Source organism: Pleurodeles waltl, chromosome 3_1 (assembly GCF_031143425.1).
Source record: "Pleurodeles waltl isolate 20211129_DDA chromosome 3_1, aPleWal1.hap1.20221129, whole genome shotgun sequence".
NCBI classification, from domain to species: Eukaryota; Metazoa; Chordata; class Amphibia; order Caudata; family Salamandridae; genus Pleurodeles; species Pleurodeles waltl.
The window spans coordinates 427188272-427211326 of NC_090440.1; the positions used below are offsets into that span (position 1 = coordinate 427188272).

A 23055-nucleotide genomic window follows, 5' to 3' on the forward strand; every position below is an offset into this window, starting at 1 on the left:
TATCATTTTATGTAAACAACTACTATCTGCCCATATACAGTCACTTTATGTGAATCGATATCTATTCAACAGTGAAGCCACAAACACTGTCTATTCGCAGATGCCCCGGTTTCATGGTTAATACCTTGTCACAAGCACTAGATGTCAGGCAGGGGTATGTGCGCCGCCCTCGTGCTTCATGTTGCCCCTCTAGCATGCGTTCTCCTCTCTATCGCTCAAGTGTCCGCTGAGGGGAGCTCATATGTCTCTTGGTTTAGACGTGTGGCGTGATGCTCGGCGTGTGAGTGACTGACAGTGGCGTCGTGATGCTTATACTGCGGGGCCGAATCTGCACACTCACTATATGTTGTGGCGAGGCACGTAGATCTCGAACACTGCCCGACAAGGCTATTAGGGGCAGTAGTCTGACTGACTCTCTGACCCACGATGTTATATAGTACATCTGTTGCTTTTCTTAAGTATAGCTGTAACTTGGACAAGTCCACACTAGAGATGAAAGGAATCACTCCGTGGGAAATGGCATCTAGGACACTTACAGCTAAACCCATGCATGTCTGCTGACATACTGTACAGCGGATGTTAATATTAAAGCTGCAGCAGTCTTTCTCTGTGGTTAAGGGAAATCACATTCGCTGAGCGCAACTGTGTTGCCAGCATTCATCTGTAATTTTCTCCGACTAGCCCCTCTTACATTTGCATATGGCTACACATGCACATGCTGTATAAATTGGCAACACATCTTCTCGTGTCCAGTGCACCTAAGGGGGAGTGTTAGTGGTTTAAATTTCAAAGATTCTGCGGGGTAAATGTACATTTCGACTGTATCATATGTCCTTCTGAAAGTAAATCAAGAAATACAGCTGTTTAGAAGGGCTACTACACCAGCCATGGAGAGCGGTAGCAATTGTCCACCTGTCGATGATTTGAAAGTTTGTCTGTCTAACACTGGACCATAATTATCTGCGAGAACTATCTCTCTGAATTTATGGATTTGGATCCCAGGGCATGTAACTTACTCAGCACACCAAGTGGACAGTTTATCTCAACTCGTCTTCAGATGTCAGTCGGTGGAAACATTTCAGAGTTCCCCAAATTAATGGTCATACCAGAATGTATATTGTAGTTTATAATCCCTCTGATCACTGGACGAATGTTTGTTTCTGGGTTCATAATAAAAATTTGTGAATCAATCACATACATGGATTTAAGTAAGCACAAAGTAGCAAATGTTAAACCTCTATAAGCATGCAGTTAACATATTTTAAATGCTGAATGCTTGATCGCAATGGGGAAAAGCATTGGTGAAATGGGACATCCGTGGTGTGTTCTCTTATGGCAATAGACTGGGACATATACCATTGATTCTTGTTCTGGAAGTGTGGTCTAAATATAGCAGAGCGATCAGGCACAGAAAATAGGCTCCCAAGGAAAGACCATTCCAGAGAATTAAATGCCTCAATGGTGGCAAAGCTTGGCAGCCACTGCGAATGGCTAGTTTCTTCTCAGTTCCATGGACTGCTCCTGTCTCTGGACCTTAGGGCAGTGAATTAGACTTAAACAACCCTATGCTGAGCATGGCAAAGAGGTAAGACTTTACAGTGGGACTTCTTGCGGAAACAGTGGCGGAGCCTAGGGCAATGAGGATGAATATAATCGGTGCATTTCCCTTGATACAGGGCAGACGATCAAATGGTGATGATAGCATATCCGGGACTGTTCCAGCCATAAAGTGATGAATGCATTCCTTGATACACAAAATGACACAAAAGCACTCATAAGCCGACTAGATAAAGAGACTTTTCAGTTGCAACAGCGGATTAAGCAAGGTGTTGATGGCAGAACAAGACAAGTCACTAGAGTGAGGACCTGGCAAAGATCAGAAAGGCATGATGGCAGCATTTGATTCGATACTGAAAAAGCTGAACCCGTTGGAAAAGGCCTCTGCCTTGGTGGAAGCACAAATGGCAAAGGTGGAATAGATGGTGACAGGGCTAGAGGTTTTGAGAACATAGATAGGCTCTCAGAGGGTTGAGTGAGCCAGCTGGAAGGAGACAACCAATCTACGGCTCATTTCAGAGAAGGGTATCTGGAGTAGTGTTGTCCCTTGACAGCAGAAGGGAGACGTCGAAGACCCTACTGATGACAGTGCCCAATAGGCTTCTATGCTTCCTGGTGATTTCTCCAAGTGCAGGAACTGTTCTGTTTGAGGCAGTACACTCTCCAGAGTACTATGGTGAAGAAATAGTGAAGAAGGCTTTCCTTCAGGAAGGTAATTTCTCAAGAAGGCTCACTGGGTGGCAAGGTGATCAAGGTGACACTTCGAGACCTGAATGTGAGAGATCGCATTTTGCAAAAAAGTGGTCGTTTTAAATCAGGATGTGTAGCTCGATGGAAGCCAGGTTTTGCATTTCCCAGACTTGGTCCTAAAGACACACAGTAGAAGAAGAGAGCTTAATTTGGTGAGGCCAGATTTGGAATCCAAGGCATGTTTAGCTACATCTAGAATACTGTTCGACCCAGGATTATTGAGAATTGCACAAGTGGATGAATCATTTTTTAACACTTTGGGGAGGTGCGTGCTTGACACCCCTTATGGGTCATGAGTACCATTCAAGGGAGGAAGTGATTAATATTGTGCGGCACTGATCATAACACATTTAAAATTCTTATACTTTCCATTTTTAGATGCTTTATTCTTACCTTCTGCTTTTACTGGTTTTCCTCTTTCTTTCCCTTCGATCCAGCTCCCTCCTCACCTATACTATGGTCATCTCTATGCTCCACTTCTCATTTTACTGTTGGGGCTCATGAAAGGGGATGGATGACTGCTATATAATACTTTTTGGGGGAAATTGTGGTTCATATTGTTTTCTGGACTCTAAAACTGCTTGTGGGATTTCTAATTTCTGACTTCATTTGAGCCCCTTATTTTGATGCTAACTAGTTGTGGCGTTACCAAGAAATCTAATTAACATCGGAATGGTTTTCCTACATGATTACAGGAATCACATTGTTAAAAAAGTTTGCTGGTAATGTAAAATAATTTTTTCCTAGTAATATTTTTGTTGGTTGTACATGAACCTTCCTTTGCTTTAGATTGCATTTTTGACTCACTTATGAACAAAGGAGCAAATGTTTGTATGCAACTACAAAGGACTTAATTGCCTTGTAACTTTTTTTGTCAAACTGTTTTTATTGCATTTTAACAAGGCATGGTGTCTTACAGAGGTTCATTGACATTAGAGTAACAGTAATCCAATAATATCGACAGCTACTAGTATGTTCAGTTGCGTATACCAGGATACCGCTGTAGCATAACAAAATATAACTATTTGATCTCTTGGATACAATCTCACAATAATCATCATAGATACAGTGGCCAACTTTAAACCCCTCCCCCCCCAAACCAGAAAACCCAGGTCAGTGTAGTAGCTTTCAAGAGAGCATAGTGAGTGGACACCAGGAGAGGAAATAGGGAGTATCCGTGGATTGTGTAGGTGATCCAGGAAATTGGCAAATGAGTATTTAACCGTGATAAAATTTGGACTAGGTGGAGTGTCCTTGTGCAAGTAGGGCAAGCCGAGAGTGGAATACCTTCGTTCCAACAGTACTCAAACTTCTTGTAGTTGTCTGATAAAACGTTGGCCATTCTTTCCATCGTCAGGCCTTGCACGGTCTAGCATGCCATCGGGAAAGAGATGGAGCTGTGGACTTTTCCCGTGTGCCACGATGGTGGTCTTATCTGCTCCGAGGCACAACCACAGAATGGAACGATCACTTGCGGTTTGGTGTTTAAGGGTCTTGTCACATAAGACCAAAAGGGTAAAGCCTAATGTAGCTGGGATCAGGTAACCCAAAATGGTTTTGATCTGCGCCAAAATCTTGGAAGAAAAAGGGCCAAATGAACAGACAATCCCACCAGATAGCTTTAAAATTCTAAGCAGCCTGCAACTCCTTCAGCATAAAACTGAGGTAGTGGGATATATTAGTTTAAGTTTGGTGGGGTAGAGGTACCAATTATATAACAGTTTGTAGTTAGCTTCTCTCATTCCCAGGGAATGGTTAAATTTAATTATGTTTCCCCAGAGCTTTCGTCATCGTTTGTCTGATACAGGGTTGTCCAATATTGAGGTCCAAAATTTGACATGACGTGGTTGGGTAGCAGGTAAGGTATTTAATAAATGGGCATGTAGGAAGGCGACGGTACTGTTAGCCCCGTTGCCTGTCAAACACATTTTTCAATTGGGGACAGTTCCCTAGTGGTGGCGAATCGCATGTCTGGGTAGAGGACCCAGTACTTCAGTTGTGAATAGTGATACTTCTCTGAGGCTGGTAGGTGGAAGTTTCATTGGCAGTTTTCGAAAGGAAGGGTATCTCATCCATGAAAAAGATTGGAAATAGTAAGGCATCCCCCCACCCTCCACTCGTCAGGGCAGGGTTAAAGTGGTTAGCAGTGTATGGTGCGAGAAAGGTCGTCCACCCAGTCGCTCGATTCCCATACCTTAAGGGTGATTCTTGTGGGAGTGCTAAGGTATGCTTTAGGGGGTTGGTCTGCTTTCAGTTTCCACTGAACATCCCAGATGTAGCGCCCTACCACTGCTCTTGTCTGTATTAAGTCAATGCTTGTCTGATTCTCTAGTTGACCACTCCGCTATCACCGTAAGTTGTGCTGCTCTATAGTATAGAAGTAAATCAGGTAGTGGCAGTCCATCTGCATGTTTGGGGTGTCTCAAGAGCTTGTAGGGGTGTTGGGCTCTACGTACCTGCCATATGAAACGTGTGACGACAGACCAAACGTCAGAGAAAAACTCTTGGTTGAGCTCTATGGGGAGCCCTTGAAATAAGTATATTAGTGGGGACAGTACTAACATTTTGATTGCATTAATCTGGCCCAGCCATGATAAAAACATAGGGGTCCACCTTCTGAGGTCCGCTTTCAGTAGGTATAAAGGCAAGGGCAATTAGCGCAGTAAAGGTTGGAGACTTTAGGCTTTTTTTGATTCCTAAGTAAATTACAGTAGAGTCAGCCAGCATCTCCATCTGTCTTGGGCAGGGTCAAGTTAAGGAGAAAGGATTTGTGGAGGTTTACACAATAGACTAACATCTCTTCATAGCAAGCTAATTCTTGCCATACAGCCTCCAATGAGGATGTGAGCAAAGTGAGTGAAAGCAGCAGGTCATCTGCAAAGAGTGAGATCTTGTGGACATCTTGGCCAAAAGGGATGCCTTGTGTAGGAAAGCAGAATCTTTCTGACTTGGTTGCCCAAACTTTTTGCCTGGTGTCAGTGTGTTTTGACTGTAATACACTAGGATCCTTCTAAGCAGGACCCCAGTGTCAGGGTTATCTCCCCCTAAATTTGTTTGGTAAGTGCTTCTTACAAACAACAATTTGCATACTTGTGTACCCCTGTAAGTCCCTAGTATATGGTACTTAGGTACCCAAGGCACTGGTACGCCAGGGGTCCCCTATGGGCTGCAGCATGTCTTATGTCACCAATGGGAGCCCATGCAAACTGTGTCTACAGGCATGCCATTGCAGCCTGTGTGAAATGGTCGATGCACCTTTCACCCCAGATATAACGTTTACCTTATATTGCCGTCACTGCATTTTGACCCTGTAAGTCACCCCCCTAAGGTAAGCCCTTCAGCCCAAGGGCAGAGTGTGTGGTTCTAAGTGTGAGAGTACGCCTGCATGAGCAGAGGTGCCCCTACAAACTTCAGACTCCATTTTCTGGGTGTTGTAAGTGCGGTGAAGCCATTTTAAGATATGTAGCGGACACTGGTCATCATGAGATGTCCAACTACATAATGGCTTCGCCGAACCTAGTCATATTTGGTATCTAACATGTTGGAATCATGCAACTACACTGATTCTAGTGTTATTTGCATGATACCATGTACTTTGGGGGTTCCTTAGAGGATCCCCCATGTCTACCTGTACAGCCTTGCAGGGTCTGAGTGCATGCTTAACTCGAGCAGGAGATGCTTAAGGGAGTTAGTCTGCTTTTAGCCTTCACAGAACATCCCCTGATAGGCAGGTCAATGCAGAGCTTGTCAAATTCCCTTTCTGGGTTACTTAAGGGCTCCCCTGAGGGCGGGACCATAGATTAGTTTGCAAGATTCTTCTTCAAGACACTTCTGCGACCTGGACACTGGATTCTGCTGCTGGATCTCGCCGGGAACCAAGACAAAACTGCAACTGGTAGGAGGGCTCCTACTGCAACTTTGTCCCCGAGCATTGCAAGGACTCTGTATCTTCCGTGGCAGTGCATCCTCCAGAGTCACAAAGACACTGCCTGCACTAAGGACATCCAGAAGGAATCTTCCTTAGAGTGAAGGAGTCACTCCCCTGCAGCTGCAGGTACCTCAATGTCGATGACCAGTTTGTGGATCCTGCTGTCCCACTGATTCCTCAAGGCTCTGCAACACAGGTTGTTCTGTGGCTCTCCAGAGGTCTGACCTGTCTTCTTTGCAACTGAATAGTTGGTGGTCACTGGTTGCAGCTGCTGGAACGGAACCCCTGTACACTGCGTCTGTTTGTCGTTGCCAAGGCTTGTTGGCTCGTCAGTCTGAAGACCTCCAAGAAGCCCCAGCCTCAAGCATTACACAGCTCCACCACTGAAATCCTCCCTGCAACAAGGGCATCCATCTTCTTTGTTCTGCTGAGGCCTCCTCGCGACTTCCTGCTGCCAGAGGGCCCTCCTGGGGTCTCCATCGATTCCTGCTAGCTCTCCCCGCTGCTCAGGAGTTACTTACCTGTGAAGGCTGAGTCCCTTTGCGTTGGTCCCATCTATTGCAACTCTTCATGGATCCTTTTTCTTGCATTTGCCAAGGCTTATTGGTGGCCCTGCTGATCACTGACCCCTCTGCAAATCTACAACTTGCGTGGGACAGCTTGTGGACGATAACTTGGGATCCTTCTGCATTGCTTGGACGCCATAGCTATTTCTCACGACCACTGTCCAACAGAGAAGTACCCCCAAAAGGGTGGGCATTGCCTTCCTGCACCTCCGGGCGACTCCGGTGGTTTGGACTCTCTTTCCTCTTTCCTTAGGTACTTCCTGCCTGGAATACACATCTGGGTACCACCAACCTGGTCCACAGGCCACTGCAGCAGCTGGACAGCCGAGATGCCCATTGTTTGGAGGTTCTGAAACAACTTCACCCCATGCACACGGGGTCCCTGGTGTAGGTACTCCACTTCTCTGGGTAGCCACGGGTCAGGGTACTCTTGAACCTTCCTTGCTCCAATGGGTTTCCACTGGGTCCTCTGGGATGGGTCCTCCTGCAACCTTTTTCCTGTTATCCTGTTACCTCTTTCCAGTCCTGTGAACTCCGACACAGAGTAACACCTCAGCATCCGGGCTTCTGGGGAAACTCTGTTACTTACCTTTGGTGTTCTAGTACTTCCCCAGTCCTTAGGATCCTTGAGTATTAGTCTTGCCTGCTTGGACTGTTCTTATCCCTTTTTTCAGTACATGGTTTGCCCCATCCCCCATTGGGGCCCATGTCATTTTATGCTTTTACATACCTGTTTCTAAGTATATTTTTGTGTGTGCATGTCTCCGGTTAGGAGATATACCAAAGTTAGTTTAGTGCCTGTGTATTAATAAATAGTACTCTATTTTTCTAACACTGACTGACTTTGTGGTTATTGCATTTGCTTTACACCCTCCCGGATAAGCATTAGCTGCTTTCTACAGCTACCCCTTGAGAGGTTTAGTTATTAGGAACCAAATTCACTATCACTAAGGGTTGCCTGGACTCAGTGAAGGGTTAATCCCTTATGGTGTACACCTTATACTGAGCCTACATTGCCCTAAATCCCTGGTGCAGCCTTTGCTCTAGTCGCAAGGGGTTCTATACTGAGGGCAAACAAAAGCAGAGAAAGTGGGAATCCCTGTCGAGTGCCCCATTCTAGCTTAAAGAAGTCTGATCTCACTCAATTGACTTGACTACCACCCATGGGGGGGAGGGGTTGTATAGTTTGTTTGCGCCATGACTACAAATTGTTCGTTAATGGCAAATTTGCGGAGAATGTGAAAAAGAAAGGTGCAGGCCACCCGGTCAAAGTTTTTATAGAACTGAACTGTAAACCCATTGGGTTCCAGTGATTTATGCAATTGCCATGATTGTCATTTGAACATCCTCATCCCTGATTAGGCTACCCAACTCCCTGTTTTGGTCCTCCGTCACCTGAGGCAGTTGGACTCCTCCTAAGAATTCTATTTACAATTCTTCAAAAGGTGTCTCACATGTAAATAGGCTCTTATAAAAATCATGGCAAGTTTTTGCTTTGTCTTTTTTGGTCGTGGCCATATCTCCTGTTTCTCTGCATAAGTACCCACCCAATATAGTCTTTTTCGTGGTTGACAGGTAATTGTCGTGCTGAATGTGTACCAACCTTATTTCCCCAAGCATATGTCATATGCCTGACGCATAGCAAGGTAAGTATATATTAGTATAGATAGCATTCAATTTCCCCCCTAAGAGCAGTGACCTTCCTTTGTAGTGGGTTAAGGTTAAAGTCTCCCATAAGAATAATCGCTCCTTCCACAAAACCACTCAAGAGGGGGAGGAATGAGTGCAGAAAGGCTGCTTGTGCAGAGTTGGATGAGTAGACGGAAGCGATCATACACAATCTGCCCAAAATCTGCCCCTTGACCAATATTATCCATCCTTCCTTGTCTGCCTAAGTTTAAACTTAAGCAATGCACGAAAAAAGATGACCCCATTATGTTTTTTAGGAGCAAAGTTCAATAGATCAGTGGGTACGATCTGTGGCATAGCCTACGGTACTCGCTGCGTCTGAAGTGTGTTTCGTGTATGGCAACTATATTGTTTCATCTATCAAGGAGATATTTCCACAGTTTGTGGCACTTGGCCGGAGAGCTGAGTCCCTAGACATTCCACGTTAACGTAGTCGACACCATATTACCATGTAGCTAATGCATGTATTCCAAGGTCTCAATCGCTTTGTGATCATCTGTGTTAGCTCCGCTCCAGGGCCTCTCCCTCCCCACCGCACCCGGGTCCCACCTTGCTCATCAACCCCAGTACACTCACACAGTAAAAAACTTGCAAACAGTAAAACAATAACATTGGGAAGTTTAGTCCCCGAACTTTTGTAATGTTCTGAAATGAGTCACATATCCATATGCATTTGAATCATTAACCATTTATGAATTCATGCAATGAGATTAATAAACATGGTATATAAGGGATATACAGAGTGTTTCTGCCAAGAGGACCACTTACCAGGTTGCTTCAAACAATGTAAATTCTCAAGAATATAACATAACAGATCCAACAACAGTGGAATCGGGGAGGTTGAGCCAATGTGCCCTCCCTACATGTAATGGCAAGTGGGATGAAATATACAACAAATATGAACTTAATAGTTAACCCCTTAATCGCCACAGACGTAATGGTTACGTTCGTGGCTGCACCTTTCAGGTGCCACAGACGTAACCATTACGTTGGAAGAGGAATCGCTTCCCCTTCCATCCCCGACCCCGTGCCCCCTCCCACCGTGGCATCTGATGATGTCAGCGCGGGATCGCGGACGCTGACCTCATCAGAGGCCTGCCCCTCTGCGCTGGAAGCTCGGCTTCCAGCGGGGATCAGAAGAGAAATGCCCGATCGCAGCAGAAATTGCCACTAGACTCCAGGAAGTTTTTGTTTTTTTGGTAATTGTCATGAGGGGAGCGGCCCCTTGAGCAAGGGCCGCTCGCCAGGGGGCCAACATTTACCCCTAGGGTATAATTTTTTTTTTTTAATGTGGGGGGAGCTTAGGCAAGGGTTGCTCCCCGGGAGGGGGGGAGAGGGCAAATTATTTTTAGGCCATTTCTTATATAATTAGGCCGATCTGACCCTGGGGAGTGGGGGGGGTCAGTATCCTCTAGACACCAGGGATATATATTTATCTACTTTGTGTTTTTATGTACGGGAAGTGACCCCCTTAGGCAAGGATCGCTCCCCTGGGGGGGTGGGGGCGGGGGGGGGGGGGCAAATTGTATTTAGCCCATTTAGCAGATTGGCCTATTTTTGTTAGGCCCATCTGCCCCCAAGGGGGGCAGAAACCACTAGACACCAGGGATTGGTGTGTGTGTATGTGTGTTTTGTTTAGGGGGTGAGCCGCCCCTTGGGAAAAGGTCGCTGCCCCTTGGGGCACATTACTGTTGGCCATATCTGCCCCCCTTGGAGCCAGATCGGCATATTTTTGGAAGGCCCATCTGCCCCCAAGGGGGGCAGAAAGCCCACCAGAGACCAGGGAAGATTTGTTTTTCAAAATAAGAGGGCAGGGGTATCACCATACCCCCACCCCCAAATAATGGGGCCAAAGGTGTTCTGTCCACCAGTGAGCAGATTGGGCAATTACCCCCGATCCACACCCCGGGGGGGCAGAAAGTCTTCTAGATGCCAGGCAATTTAAAAAAAATTAAAATAGTGGGGTGGTGGCTACCAACCAGTATGGGCCTGGTTACGCCCCCACCACAACTGAAGGGAGTAGGAGTCTTTCAGCGCTCCCCTGCACACTAAATCATCTTATACCATGGCAATCAAGAGGACATATGATTATTTTTGGGTTTTGGTTTTACATTTGGGCCATGAGAGCTTGGCTAACTCTCAAAATCATTCCACTTGGAATGGTGAGGACTGCACTTTTTGGACTTTGGGATGCTGCCATTTAGAAATGTGAGGAAAAAGTGCTTTTTTGGCCAAATTTTGAGGTTTGAAAAGGATTCTGGGTAACAGATCCTGGTGAGAGCCCCACAAGTCACCCATCTTGGATTCCCCTAGGTGTCTAGTTTTAAAAAATGCGCAGGTTTGGTAGGTTTCCCTAGGTGCCGGCTGAGCTAGAGCTAGAGGCCAAAATCCACAGCTAGGCACTTTGCAAAAAAACAGCTGTTCTCTTTGGGAAAATGTGATGTATCCATGTTGTATTTTGGGGCATTTCCTGTTGCGGGCGCTAGGCCTACCCACACAAGTAAGGTACCATTTTTATCAGGAGACTTGGGGGAACGCTGGGTGGAAGGACATTTGTGGCTCCTTTCAGACTCCAGAACGTTCTGTGACAGAAATGTGAGGAAACAGTGTTTTTGGCCAAATTTTGCGGTTTGCAAAGGATTCTGGGTAACAAAACTTGGGGAGAGCCCCACAAGTCACCCCATTTTGGATTCCCCTAGGTGTCTAGTTTTAAAAAATGTGCAGGTTTGGTAGGTTTCCCTAGGTGCCGGCTGAGCTAGAGGCCAAAATCTACAGCTATGCACGTTGCAAAAAACACGTCAGATTTCAATGTAAAAATGTGATGTGTCCATGTTGCGTTTCCTGTTGCGAGCATTAGGCCTACCCACGCAAGTGAGGTACCATTTTTATCGGGAGACTTGGAAGAACACAGAATAGCAAAACAAGTGTTATTGACCCTTGTCTTTCTCTACATTTTTTCCTTCCATATGTAAGACAGTGTTTAAAAAAGACGTCTATTTGAGAAATGCCCTATCATTCACATGCTAGTATGGGCATCACGGAATTCAGAAATGTGCAAATAACTGCTGCTTCTCAACACCTTATCTTGTGCAGATTTTGAAAATACAAAGGTTTTCTTGATACCTGTTTTTCACTCTTTATATTTCAGCAAATGAATTGCTGTATACCCAGTACAGAATGAAAACCCATTGCAAGGTGCAGCTCATTTATTGGCTCTGGTTACCTAGGGTTCTTGATGAACCTTCAGGCCCTATATGTCCCCACAACCAGAAGAGTCCAGCAGACATAACAGTATATTGCTTTCAAAAATCTGACATCGCAGGAAAAAGAGTAAAATGTGGAGAAAAATGGCTGTTTTTTTCACCTCAGTTTCAATCTTTATTTATTTCAGCTTTTATTTTCTGTAGGAAAACCTTGTAGTATCTACACAAATTACCCCTTGCTGAATTCAGAATTTTGTCTACATTTCAGAAATGTTTAGCTGCCTGGGGTCTAGCATTGGTTTCACACTCATTTCTATCACTAACTGGAAGGAGGCTGAAAGCACAAAAAATAGTAAAAACGGGGTATGGCCCAGTAAAATGCCAAAACTGTGTTGAAAAATGTGGTTTTCTGATTCAAGTCTGCCTGTTCCTGAAGGCTGGGAAGATGATGATTTTAGCACAGCAAACTCTTTGTTGATGCCATTTTCAGGTAAAAAACCACAAGCCTTCTGCAGCCTTTCTTTCCAATTATTTAGAAAAAAACAAATTTTTCGCTCTATTTTGGCTACTTTCTTGGTCTCCTTCAGGGAAACCCACAAAGTCTGGGTACCTCTAGAATCCCTAGGATGTTGGGAAAAAAGGACACAAATTTGGCATTGGTAGCTTCTGTGGACAGAAAGTTATGAGGGCCTAATTGCGAACTGCTGCAAACAGCCAAAAAAAGGGTTAGCACCTGAGGGGGAAAAGGCCTGGCAGCGAAGGGGTTAATAGAACTCAGTGGGTGAGAACAGTGCATCAATCGCCACAATTTGGGCATGAGCCTCAGCATGGGGATCCCTGCCTTCCAAATCATCTGGGTCGTCCATGTGGAAGCCATTGTCTTTTGTCCATATTCGGTTTAGAGCCCGTAGATGAGTCGGCAGAATTCTCTCTGGGGTTATCTGGGGCTGGTAATGCTGAGAAAGCCTGTGAAAGCCTGTGAAATGTGTCTTATTCTGGTTTTCGAAGGCCAGGCCGAAGAGATACTTCCACCTGTAGTTGATGCGTTCCTCGCATAGTTTCTCAGTCACAGGTTTAAACTGTAGTCTGTGGGCCAGTGTAGTGAGGGCTACATCTTGGAATACAGAGCACGTCAACCCTTGGAAGGTCTCCTCCTCCACTTTCCTTGCTGGCACATCCCTGGGATGCCTCCCCTCTCCTCGCAGTAGTGGGCCAACTCGGTGGACTCGTTTCACTTTGACCTCAACCCTACTTTCTACCAGCAGCTCTGAGAACAAGACCACTACTAAAGCCTCCAAGTCCAGGCCCTCTACCCCCCTCCTCTAGGTTCCACAGGGGACTATTATTACGTTGTGAGCGATTTTCCAGATCTTCACATTTCAGATCATGGATTAAGGGTGTCGAAGGAGCTTTCTAATCTGGCCAACTGTTGCTCTAGGGTTTGGCATTTAGCTTCAAGGTCAAGCGTGCGAGTACCAACCGAGTCTACATCTTGCTGTAGCATTGTTAGATTGGAATTCAGATCCGAAGGTCCGTCTTGAGTTCTTCATGTAATTCCTTTTTAAATTCTTGAAGAGAGGAGAGCAAATCTTCCTTTGTTAAGGCCATTTCTTGGCCTGCGTTTGAAGTCAAGTGTGGTCCTCTTTGAGACCCACCTAGGGGACCGAAAATATGTAGTACCTTGGTATATATGCTTAACACTCAAACTTTTCGAAAACACTAACACTCACCAGTTATGTCATCCGTGATGTCACTGACCATCTCATGAGTGATGAAATATGTGACGTCATAAGCAGTGCATTGCGGGGGTTTAAGTTATAGTTAGCTCAGGTAACTATAACTGCTGAATTCCACTGATTTTGTACGAGTGAAATGTAAGCATCCCTGTAACCTTTGTTTTTTTCCATTGAATTTTAAGGTTTTTATTTAATTCTATTTCTTAACTATAACGTCCCTCTGGTTTTTTCAGTGAATTTCGAAGTTTTTTTTTTTTTTTAAATGTTGTTTTCTAACTACAACGTCCCTGTAACCTCTGGTTTTATAAGTGAATTGCTAAGGTTTTTGGAATTTTATTTATTAACTGTAACCAATAACCTCTGACAGTGAGTGTGTGAGTGAGTGCATAAGTTTCTCAGTAGGTCTGTGAATGGGTGTGAGAATGTCCGAGTGGGTCTGTCAGTTGGTGTGTGATTGTCTGAGTAGGTCTGTGAGTGGGTGCACGAGTCTCTGAAAGAGTCTGTGAGTGTCTAAGGGGGTCTGTGAGTGGGTGCATGAGTGTCTGAGTAGGTCTTTGAGTGGGTACATGAATCTCTGAATGCGCTTGTGAATGCCGAGTTTTTCCAGGGGGTCTGTAAGTGAGTGCATGACTCTCTGAGTGGGTGCATGAATGTCTGATGGGGTCTGTGAGTGGATGCGTGACTGAGTGGGTTTGTGAATGAATATATGATTCTCTGAGTGGGACTGTGAGTGGGCCTGTGAGTGGGTGCATGAGTGTCTGTGTGTCTGTGAGTGGGTGTGCGTCTGTGTGGGCGTGTCAGTAGCTTTCTGAGTGCACCGCACCTGCCTGTTTATCCAACAAGAGTCCACAGTTCTGCACAAAATGTCTACCCAACTGAAGTACTTTCTACTGGTTAGTTGGTAAGTGCTACCTCGTTGAGTAAATGTCCAGTGTGAACTCTACACTACAGCTGTGTAATGGACCACAAGGAAATGCCTCTAGGAACTTGGCCGTGATCCCATCTCCCCCCGCCCACACCCCTCCTACCCCGCCCCCCCGGCAGCCCCCACCAGGCCGCGCCCTGCTCCGCCTCCCACCGCCGGCCATGTGCCCCAGGATGCCCAGTGTGCTATAGGACCATGGGGAAGCCTCAATGCCCCCCTGGTCCCAGCTGGCTCCCCGCCTCCTGTGGGAGCCAGCACTGCTACTGCATGCAGGGAGCTGCTAGCCATCCAGCTTCCAGTTGTGCGAGAGCTATAATTTCATTGCTTTCCCTACCTGCATAACTGTGGGCAGGGAAAGAGATAAAACCTCTGCTTCCCGTGGGCGGGAGCAATTTGACAACTCTCGCCTGCTGAAAGCGGAGTGTTTGCTTTGAGTTGGCGGGAGCTGTCAAAGCTCTTGCCAAGTCAGAGGAATAGCTATATCACAGGGGTGTGCAACCCATGCAGGGGTGTGGAATTTATTAAAATATCTACTTGTCCATGGGACATGTTGATTCTTAAATCTACTTGTCCTGTAAAAATATCTACTTGTCCCTTTGGTGCATTGTAGTGCGGCGACAACTTATGGCAGCAATCTCGTACAGGGCCACTATCGTAGTGGGGCTTGAATATTTGCAATTTCCTTTTTTTGCCACCTTTTGGCAGAGCTACATACTGGGGCTGGAGGAAGCAGTAATCAATAGTTCCGGAGCTGGAATGCCATTGAGTTTGCAAACCTACTAACTTGCATTTTCTATGGATTTTCACCAGCTTTCTCTAATCTTTTACCATAAGAAGAGAGTTGGAAATTTACTCCTGACAACGGCAGAAGTAGAACATCTTCCAGTGTTGGGGGAAAAAAGTGGTTGGAGGGAAAATGAACTTGGAAACACTCAATAGATTTTTATATGAGCAAATCTACACATGCATATTTGCCCATGCTAAAATACAGTTCACAAATATTTTATAGTTTTACGATTTCCTGGTATACTTCTTGTGAATTAATGAAAGCCACTAATTCAAAGACATATACCATGGGTGCACTTTTGTGATTTTCTTTAAGAATTGGGTCTCTATTTAGGTCTGGCGTTAACAAAGACATTTTGTTTTTCATGAAACTTCTATTTCTCTCTTTATTGGATTGCTTTACTGTGAGCGATCTCATTCTGCTTGTCCACAAGGAGCATATTGGCACACAAAGTAGTTTTGTTCAGTGTCAGGAACTACAGTGGCAATCAGTGGCTTAACGAAACTGGAGGGGGCCCCTTTGGAAAGAACATGGAGGGGTCCTTGCAAGCTTCTGCAAACATCTGCATCTAATCAGAGAGCATTCTGAGAGCATTATACTTAGCCTCATACTTTTAAACTTTTCAAATGTGTGTACACTTTTTTTTTTTTTTTTTTTACTGGAACCACAGTCAGTAGTGCAGTGTGACCTTAAAATATTTATTTACAGCGCTCACCCTAATAATGAAGGCTTTGAATTAACGAACCATAAATACAAGTTTGAACAGTATTAACATATGGACACACATTACCTCAACTGCAGACAGTTCCCCTCTCCGTAAACTGGCAGCCAAAGGGTTTGTGCTGCAGAGGGTTGGGCCTACTTGCCCCAAGGACAAAATAAACATGAAAACCTGTTGACGCCAAAAAAAGATGTCCCAGGTGTCAGGCATAGGAATTCAGCATCCCTGCCATGAGATAGCAGGAGCTATCATCCTTTCAAAACATACTGCATCAAAACACTTTCAAATAGTTTGCTATCAAGTTCCAAACTGCCATAGAATTTTCCTTATGAAACATTGGCAACCCATTGGAAAATCCTGCCACTAATTGCTGCGTGCGTTGATCTGTATTTTTTGTAATAAATCAACATACCCAGGTCATCGAGCACCTCAGTGTGAGACAGATGCCTGGTTAATCATGCCACTTTCAATTAATGTTGGTATTTTTCACCCGGCACGTGTACTTTCAATAACAAATATTTTGTTTACAGAAAAGAATTTCCGCAGAAAGCAGTTACTACAGCAGCATGAATCAAACATGCCTGACTCTTTATTGTCTCCGCTAATAATTTTTCATAGTACACCATTGAAAGTCACTGATGTGTAAAACTATCCTTCCTGCTGGAAGCGTCTGCGCCATAGAGGAAGCACTGAGTCTGGGAAGGCCATAAAAGGAGCTGCCTACAGTGTGTGAAAGTGAGACCACTGGTGACACCTAGTTTTTGTTAAGTGCAATGAGTGCTGAAGTGCTCTCTGGTGCGGTGGTTGCTGCTTGTGATGTTAACCGACTGATCAGGAGGGTAGGAAGTGAAGTGAAATATATATGTATGGCCTCACAAGTCCTCCGACCTTAAAAATAGATGGGAAAAGAAGAGCTGGATGTATATCAAATGCTTTTTAGGTCGCGTGTTAGTGTTCAGCCTGCTGTATACTTTTAAGTATACTATAAAGTGAGTTCCAGCGTTTTAATTTGTTAGTTGCAGTGTCTTTCAAAAATCCTTGCTTGCTAGTGGTCAGTTCTGCCTCTTTGTCCTGCCTTTTTTCACTTTGGGAGCAGCACAAAGTTCTGTGTAATTACACTATGTCCTGTTTATCTCTTCTGTAAGGGACTTTTTAAGCATTTGCCGGTTTCACTTCAACACTGTGGGTGCTTGTTCAGTCTCTCCTCCCCACCAGCTCCCTTTGCAAACATAATAAAACAGAGGGGGGCTTTTCCAGGGCCAGCTTGCTCTCCCCTCACTGTTTTTTTATGTTGTGTGAACATGATTCCGTTTCTCAGCATATTTTTAAAGGCCTTTGTTTGCTATTGTGTATTCAAGCGTTTCATAGACTAGAGCTAGAGGGCTGTTTTGAAAACAAGTGAAATGAACATGTTTTCTGATTTTTCCCCCCGCAGATTGCATCGATCCAAGCGCAGTCGGCATCGGACAATGTGCAGCTGGACCGGGGATCGCTGGATACAGGCCAGGACTCTCCGGGGCACCGGGACATGCCGGATGACTGAGGGGGCTGTTGTGGGAGCACTTAGTGAAGAACGTGGGTGATCAGAGGTGGTGGACTGTGAACCCCCTGCAGTGCAGTGCGCTGCACTGTACCTCCGAGCAGAGGCCGGATTGTGGCCTCTCAACAAGCACCGTACTGTACCTCCTAGCCGAGGCCGGGCTGTGGCCTCTTACCAGGCACCGAACAGCACCCCCAAGGAGAGGGGCCGGACTGTAGCCTCTCACCGAGCGCTGAACTGCACCCCAAGGAGACAGGCCGTACTGAGACCTCTCAGTGAGCGCCGAACTGCACCCCAACAAGAGGGACCGGACTGGGCCTCTCACCTCCACCCGACCTGTACCTCTGAGCAAAGGGGTCAGACATTAAGCCTCACGCACAGCCGAAATGTCTCACCACTCTGTGAGAAACATCCTTAATGACCAAGAATGTCGGAACTGTCTACATTTTTTTTTTAATAATGAAAAAAATGTACCTTTGCATGCAAGCATTCCACTCAGCTGTGCCTACCAAAAAGCCTCTCGAGATGGAGAAACCAAAAAACAAACAGAGGTACTGATGACTTGCTGTTTCTGGATAGGGAACCGAAAACCTCTACAGAAGAAACATTTCTTTCCTTGTCTTGTCTTTTGGGAACATTTTCCGGTGAAACAAACTTCATTTTTCTTATGTTCCCTCTGGAGAGAAACAAATACATAGCAAAATCGTTTTATTTATTTATTGATGACCTGTGTGTGGAAAAAAAAAATGCAAATAGATCCGGTGTCTAAATGCAGTAAATATTTTTAGGGTCGAGCCTGCGTTGCATGCGCTCGTGCATGCGTATCGCAGCGAGACTCTTTTGTATTTAGAAAAGGGCTCGGAGCCCTGTCAACTTCACGTCAGTGTTTTTTGTTGGTTCGTGGGCTTCCCTAATAAAATCTGCTTGCTTTCATTAGTCGAAGGCACCCATATTTCATGCCTTTTCCGGTGGCAAGCCCTCCTCGAGCGCAGGGACCAAATACAGAAAACATGCGAGGCTCGCTGTTTTCCATCGGGCTCGTGGACTTTTTTTTCTCTAATTTACGAGCGCGATCTCGCTTGGCAGAAGTCGAGCGCTTTACATACTTGATTTCACTTTTTCGGGTTATGTACATAAATGCACTTTTGCCCGATAGGTGAAAAGTCGGGTTAAGAGTTTACAACGCGATCAGCTCTAACATGAGCAAACGCGAGACCCGTTGCATTGTAAATGCTTGTTTATGATTGTTTTGTAAATATCTTTGCATACTATTTTTCTGCCATAAATAAATATGTTTGAAACTTAAAGAGCCCGCGGTTTTATTTTCCCAACCTACTAGGCTCAAGCAAATAAAATGAATACCGGCTTGCTTAGTCGCAGAGGCCCGTGAGAGGATGGATAACAAACATGCGGCAGAAAAAAAGACTAATTAAAAAGCTACTGGCAGACATGCATTTACAGAGATAAATGTATTGCCTGATTTCCCACCCTGCTTTTTTGTGGTGATAGCTCTTCGGCCCAAAGACCACTAGACCTCACCCCACCTACCAAACTCTTCTCAGTGTTCAAGAGTATGTGACTGGTTCATTGGTGTTATTTTCTTTTTTAACAAGTCACGTCTGCACGCTGCACCAAGGGAAACATTTGCCTTGTAAACGTGCAAAAGGCCCAGTGACAAACTTACCACTCTAGCTAGAGCTCTTGTGAAGGTTTACAGCTGGCCTCGGATAAAGCAGGACAGGCCCGAGCTGAAGTGAATCGAGCAGCTGGCGATCAAAATGTCACCTATGTGTGTTTTGCTCTCCCTTTCGAAGAAAGTGCTACACCAGGCAGAAAGCTCGACATCCATATAACCGAAATCAGCATCCGTGAAGAGACTTATAAACAGTTCAATAAGGAGCTGGATAGCATAACCTGTATATGTTTATGTCCCCACCTTTCACTCACAAAGGAACGGAGCGGCAGGGCGGTGACCCAAAATCACACAGTTTAGCCAAGTGGGTCAGCTGAGACTCTGCCTGGCAGTTTCAAAGTCCCCGGTTAAGGGAGATTGCGCCTTATTTGCACTCTATAGTTCCCAGTAATATGTTATGTGCCTTTTGCTTTCTGTAAACACCTCCACCCCCAATCCCACACCCTCATTTCTGGTCTGTTTGTCCAGACCCATTTGGGCGCATTCGTTCACTCAAAGAGCTCTGCCACTGTGGAATGCGACTGTGAGTCGCAGAAGGTCTGTATTATTATTTGGCCAATAAATGTGTCTGGATGTGACTCTTTTTAATGCGCAATATAAAAGCTTTTGAACATAACCTTTGGTGTCCCTGTCTTATCACAGATACAATTATGTGGCATTGTGTACATAATATGCTGAGTTTGGCGACACCGACCGGTGTAAGCATATTTAGATACAATCTATCTATCTATCTATCTATCCGCGCTTTTCTAGCATGCCGTAAAGATGCACTGTTGTCAATGCGTTTTAATTCTATTGCTGCAGTAGATCATGGACCCTGCTTTCCGTGCCCCACGTTCACTGCCGGTGTTTACAGAGGTACTATGGGGCATGTTTATATTACAGGATTAGGCAGCGGGTGAAAATTGGACTTGGGTCCTGGGTGATTCGACATCAAACGAAAGAAGGGGCTAGGGCTGGGGCATTGTTTGCCTTGGCCCCACTTCTCAAATTAACCAAGGATTACCATTAGCTCCGCGCGTAATATTTTAGGGTTATTCCATCAGTGTGGCCACTGAAGCTCTGCTGGGCAGCCGTACGGGCACTTATCCCTGCTTACATGATAATGAGGGCTCATGGCACACAGTCCCCGCTGACATCGCATTACTTTTCAGCCCTAAAAGTGGCAACTTCCAACCTTTTCAGCACCAGACAGCGTTTGTAATTAAATGATACACTGCAAAAGAAACACACAAATCAAAAAACAAAAAACAAAATACTACGCATTTTGAGCCTGAAATTGTATTTCATGTAAAAAAAAATGTTGCATTCGATAATTGTCAAAAGTAGTTATGTCGAACAGAAACGGGTTGAATGTTTATTAACAATTTGCAGACGGTGTATTAGAGGCCCATGCAATAACGAGTTATTTGGGTCTTCCATTGAAAATCTGTGGGGAAAAATAATCAATTTTTTTTTTCAGATGCACTTCAGAAGTTTTTATTGACGTATAGTTGCGTTTATTTGAATAAGTGCCGCTTTTCAAATTTTTGCTCGCATTTGCTCGAGTTAGAGCAATTAGCGTTGTAAACTCCTAACCACACAAATGAAAAGAAAAAAAAAACGCTATGTAAAATGCGATTGTGCTCGGTTTTTCAGTTTTAAATTACAGCGCGATCGCGCTGCGTTTTTTTTTTCTTTTCATTTGTGTGGCAAGAAAAGTCCGGTTGGGAGTTTACAACGCTAATAGCTCTAACTCGAGCAAATGCAAGACCAGTTGCATTGAAAAGGCTTGTTTTCACTTGATTTTACATGTTGCATGGTTCCAAGAAAAGTAGTTTGTGGGACTATGGCACTTTCAGCATGATAGTAACATTGTCTACAATAGTGCCCACCTGCCTTTATGCAAACACACTATGCAGAATAGAGTAGATGAGGAGGTAGGTACACAATGTGCCCATAGAAATACCATAAATCTTTTTGAGTAGGAGCTCAAGAAGTTGAATTTACCTTTGAAAACTCCAAATTCAGATTCACTGAATCCGAATTTGTGGATTTTCTTATTGCAAATAAAACTTACAACTGTGAAAATATTCGCCAGCAAGGTAGATTTTTCACTTTTGTAGTTTTAGGTTAGTGTCAAGGGGGTGAGGCGTGCAAAATGCTAGGCGAACCAACAAATGTTTTGCACGTCCATTCCCACAGTGGAGTATGCTACCATGGTGGAAACTGCAAAACAAGGTGGTCTCTGGGGCGATAAAGTTTGAAAACTAGAGAACAGGTACAAGAAGTCATTTACCTGTGATCACGAAATGTATTCAAGTGGTTAAGTTAAGATTAGAACATTTGATTCAAACACTTAAATTCAACTAAATACATCGTATCTCTAATATTCATACTGAATGTAAAAAAAATACATGATGCAATTCCCATTACACATGCTCAGAATTAACTTGGCCTTTTTATATGAAGCCCACGGCTATCGCGTGACCTGGAAGTCTGGCATGATTTCTTTATGCAACTGCTACAAACCGATAGTGGTTGTTTTTTAGTTTCTTAATCTGATCTCTGTTCCCAGTGGTAATTCCCCATTCTTAGTCCTCGAGACAGTGCCAAGTCTCTGTTCATACATCCACGACACTCCAAACCAAAACACATAGGTAAAAGACATTGGGGGTTATTACAACTTTGGAGGAGGTGTTAATCCGTTATATCCTATGGAACTCGTAATACGGCTGGTGGTATATCCGTCACTTTACCGTCACTTTTGGGACGGATTAACACCTCCTCCAAAATTGTAATAACCCCCATTGTCTTTACAACGCCAATAGCTCGAACTCTCACAAATACAAGACCTACTGCATTGAAAATGCTTGTTTACATTGTGGCCCCGGGGAGGTGGTTGTCCCCGGGGCTTGGGGGTCCATGAGGCCCACCGAGTATAATTAACAAGAGCCCTGAGGAGGTGGTGGTCCCACAGGCATAAAAATGCACATGGGCCACATGCACCCCCTCCTTTAGTTTAAGAAAGGAGGAATGCTCCAGGACCTGGCCCACCCGGGGGCTTAATTAGAAACAAGTGCAGGAGACTGCACTTGTTTTTTTCATTTTTGCCACAAATTTGCAGAAAAAACATTTTTTTATAAACCTGGGCCTGTGCCCCCAAGACCAAGGCTTGGGGGCCAGGGTATTCCTACTCATCCCCCTTTTCTGTTTTTCCACAGTTTACTTTGGTACTTGGCTGAAGCCAAGTCCCAAGATGGCTGCCAACACTTCCTGGTTGAAGTGTTGGCAGCCAATTAGAGCTCTGCATTTCCCTGCATGAGCTTGTTATTCTTTGCGAAGTCGCCGTGGAGTAACCGCGGCCCTAGATATACAAATTTAGATTTCCTTACATTTCTCAACAACTACTGAACAGATTTACACCAAATAACAAAAAGCACAATCTGCAGAACAAAATCTTTCTTTCTGCCAAATTTGGTGTGATTCCGTCCAACGGTTTAGGCTGTAGTTGTGTTCTCCTATGAGAATTAACAATGGAAATGCACCCCCCCCTTCTCAACCCTTGCTTGCCTAATCACCGAGAAACTTTCCATGCGCAACAAGAATTACCAGCACACGTCTTTTGGAAAATGTTGTGAAGATCCATCAAATGGCACCAAATATATAAGCAAGTCAAAAAGCTTGCCAGTAGACGAACCTACACAAAACTTTCCCAAAAAACAGTTCTTCATGGAAAGTTTCACGTTGATCCCTCACTCAGGGCCCAAGAAAAATGGGGGTCCCAAATCTTTTATTTCACATGTAAGTTCCCATAGGCAACTTTGAAAAGTAATACAGCGAAAATAACTAAATGTAATTCACCAAATTTGTCAGAACATTAGAACTTTACTAAGAAATCATATTTTTGTGATTTAGTGTAAATTCATTGAGCTATTTTAGAGAAATTAGCATTTAAAACGTTAAGTAGATTGGGCTTGA

General features: G+C 44.6%; 1 protein-coding gene across 2 annotated transcripts in view; it reads right to left on the reverse strand.

Annotated features, from left to right (window-relative positions):
* POLG (DNA polymerase gamma, catalytic subunit) overlaps nt 1-23055 on the reverse strand; it is a 795283-nt gene that overhangs the window by 377254 nt on the left and 394974 nt on the right. The gene's annotated exons all lie outside the window — the stretch shown is intronic.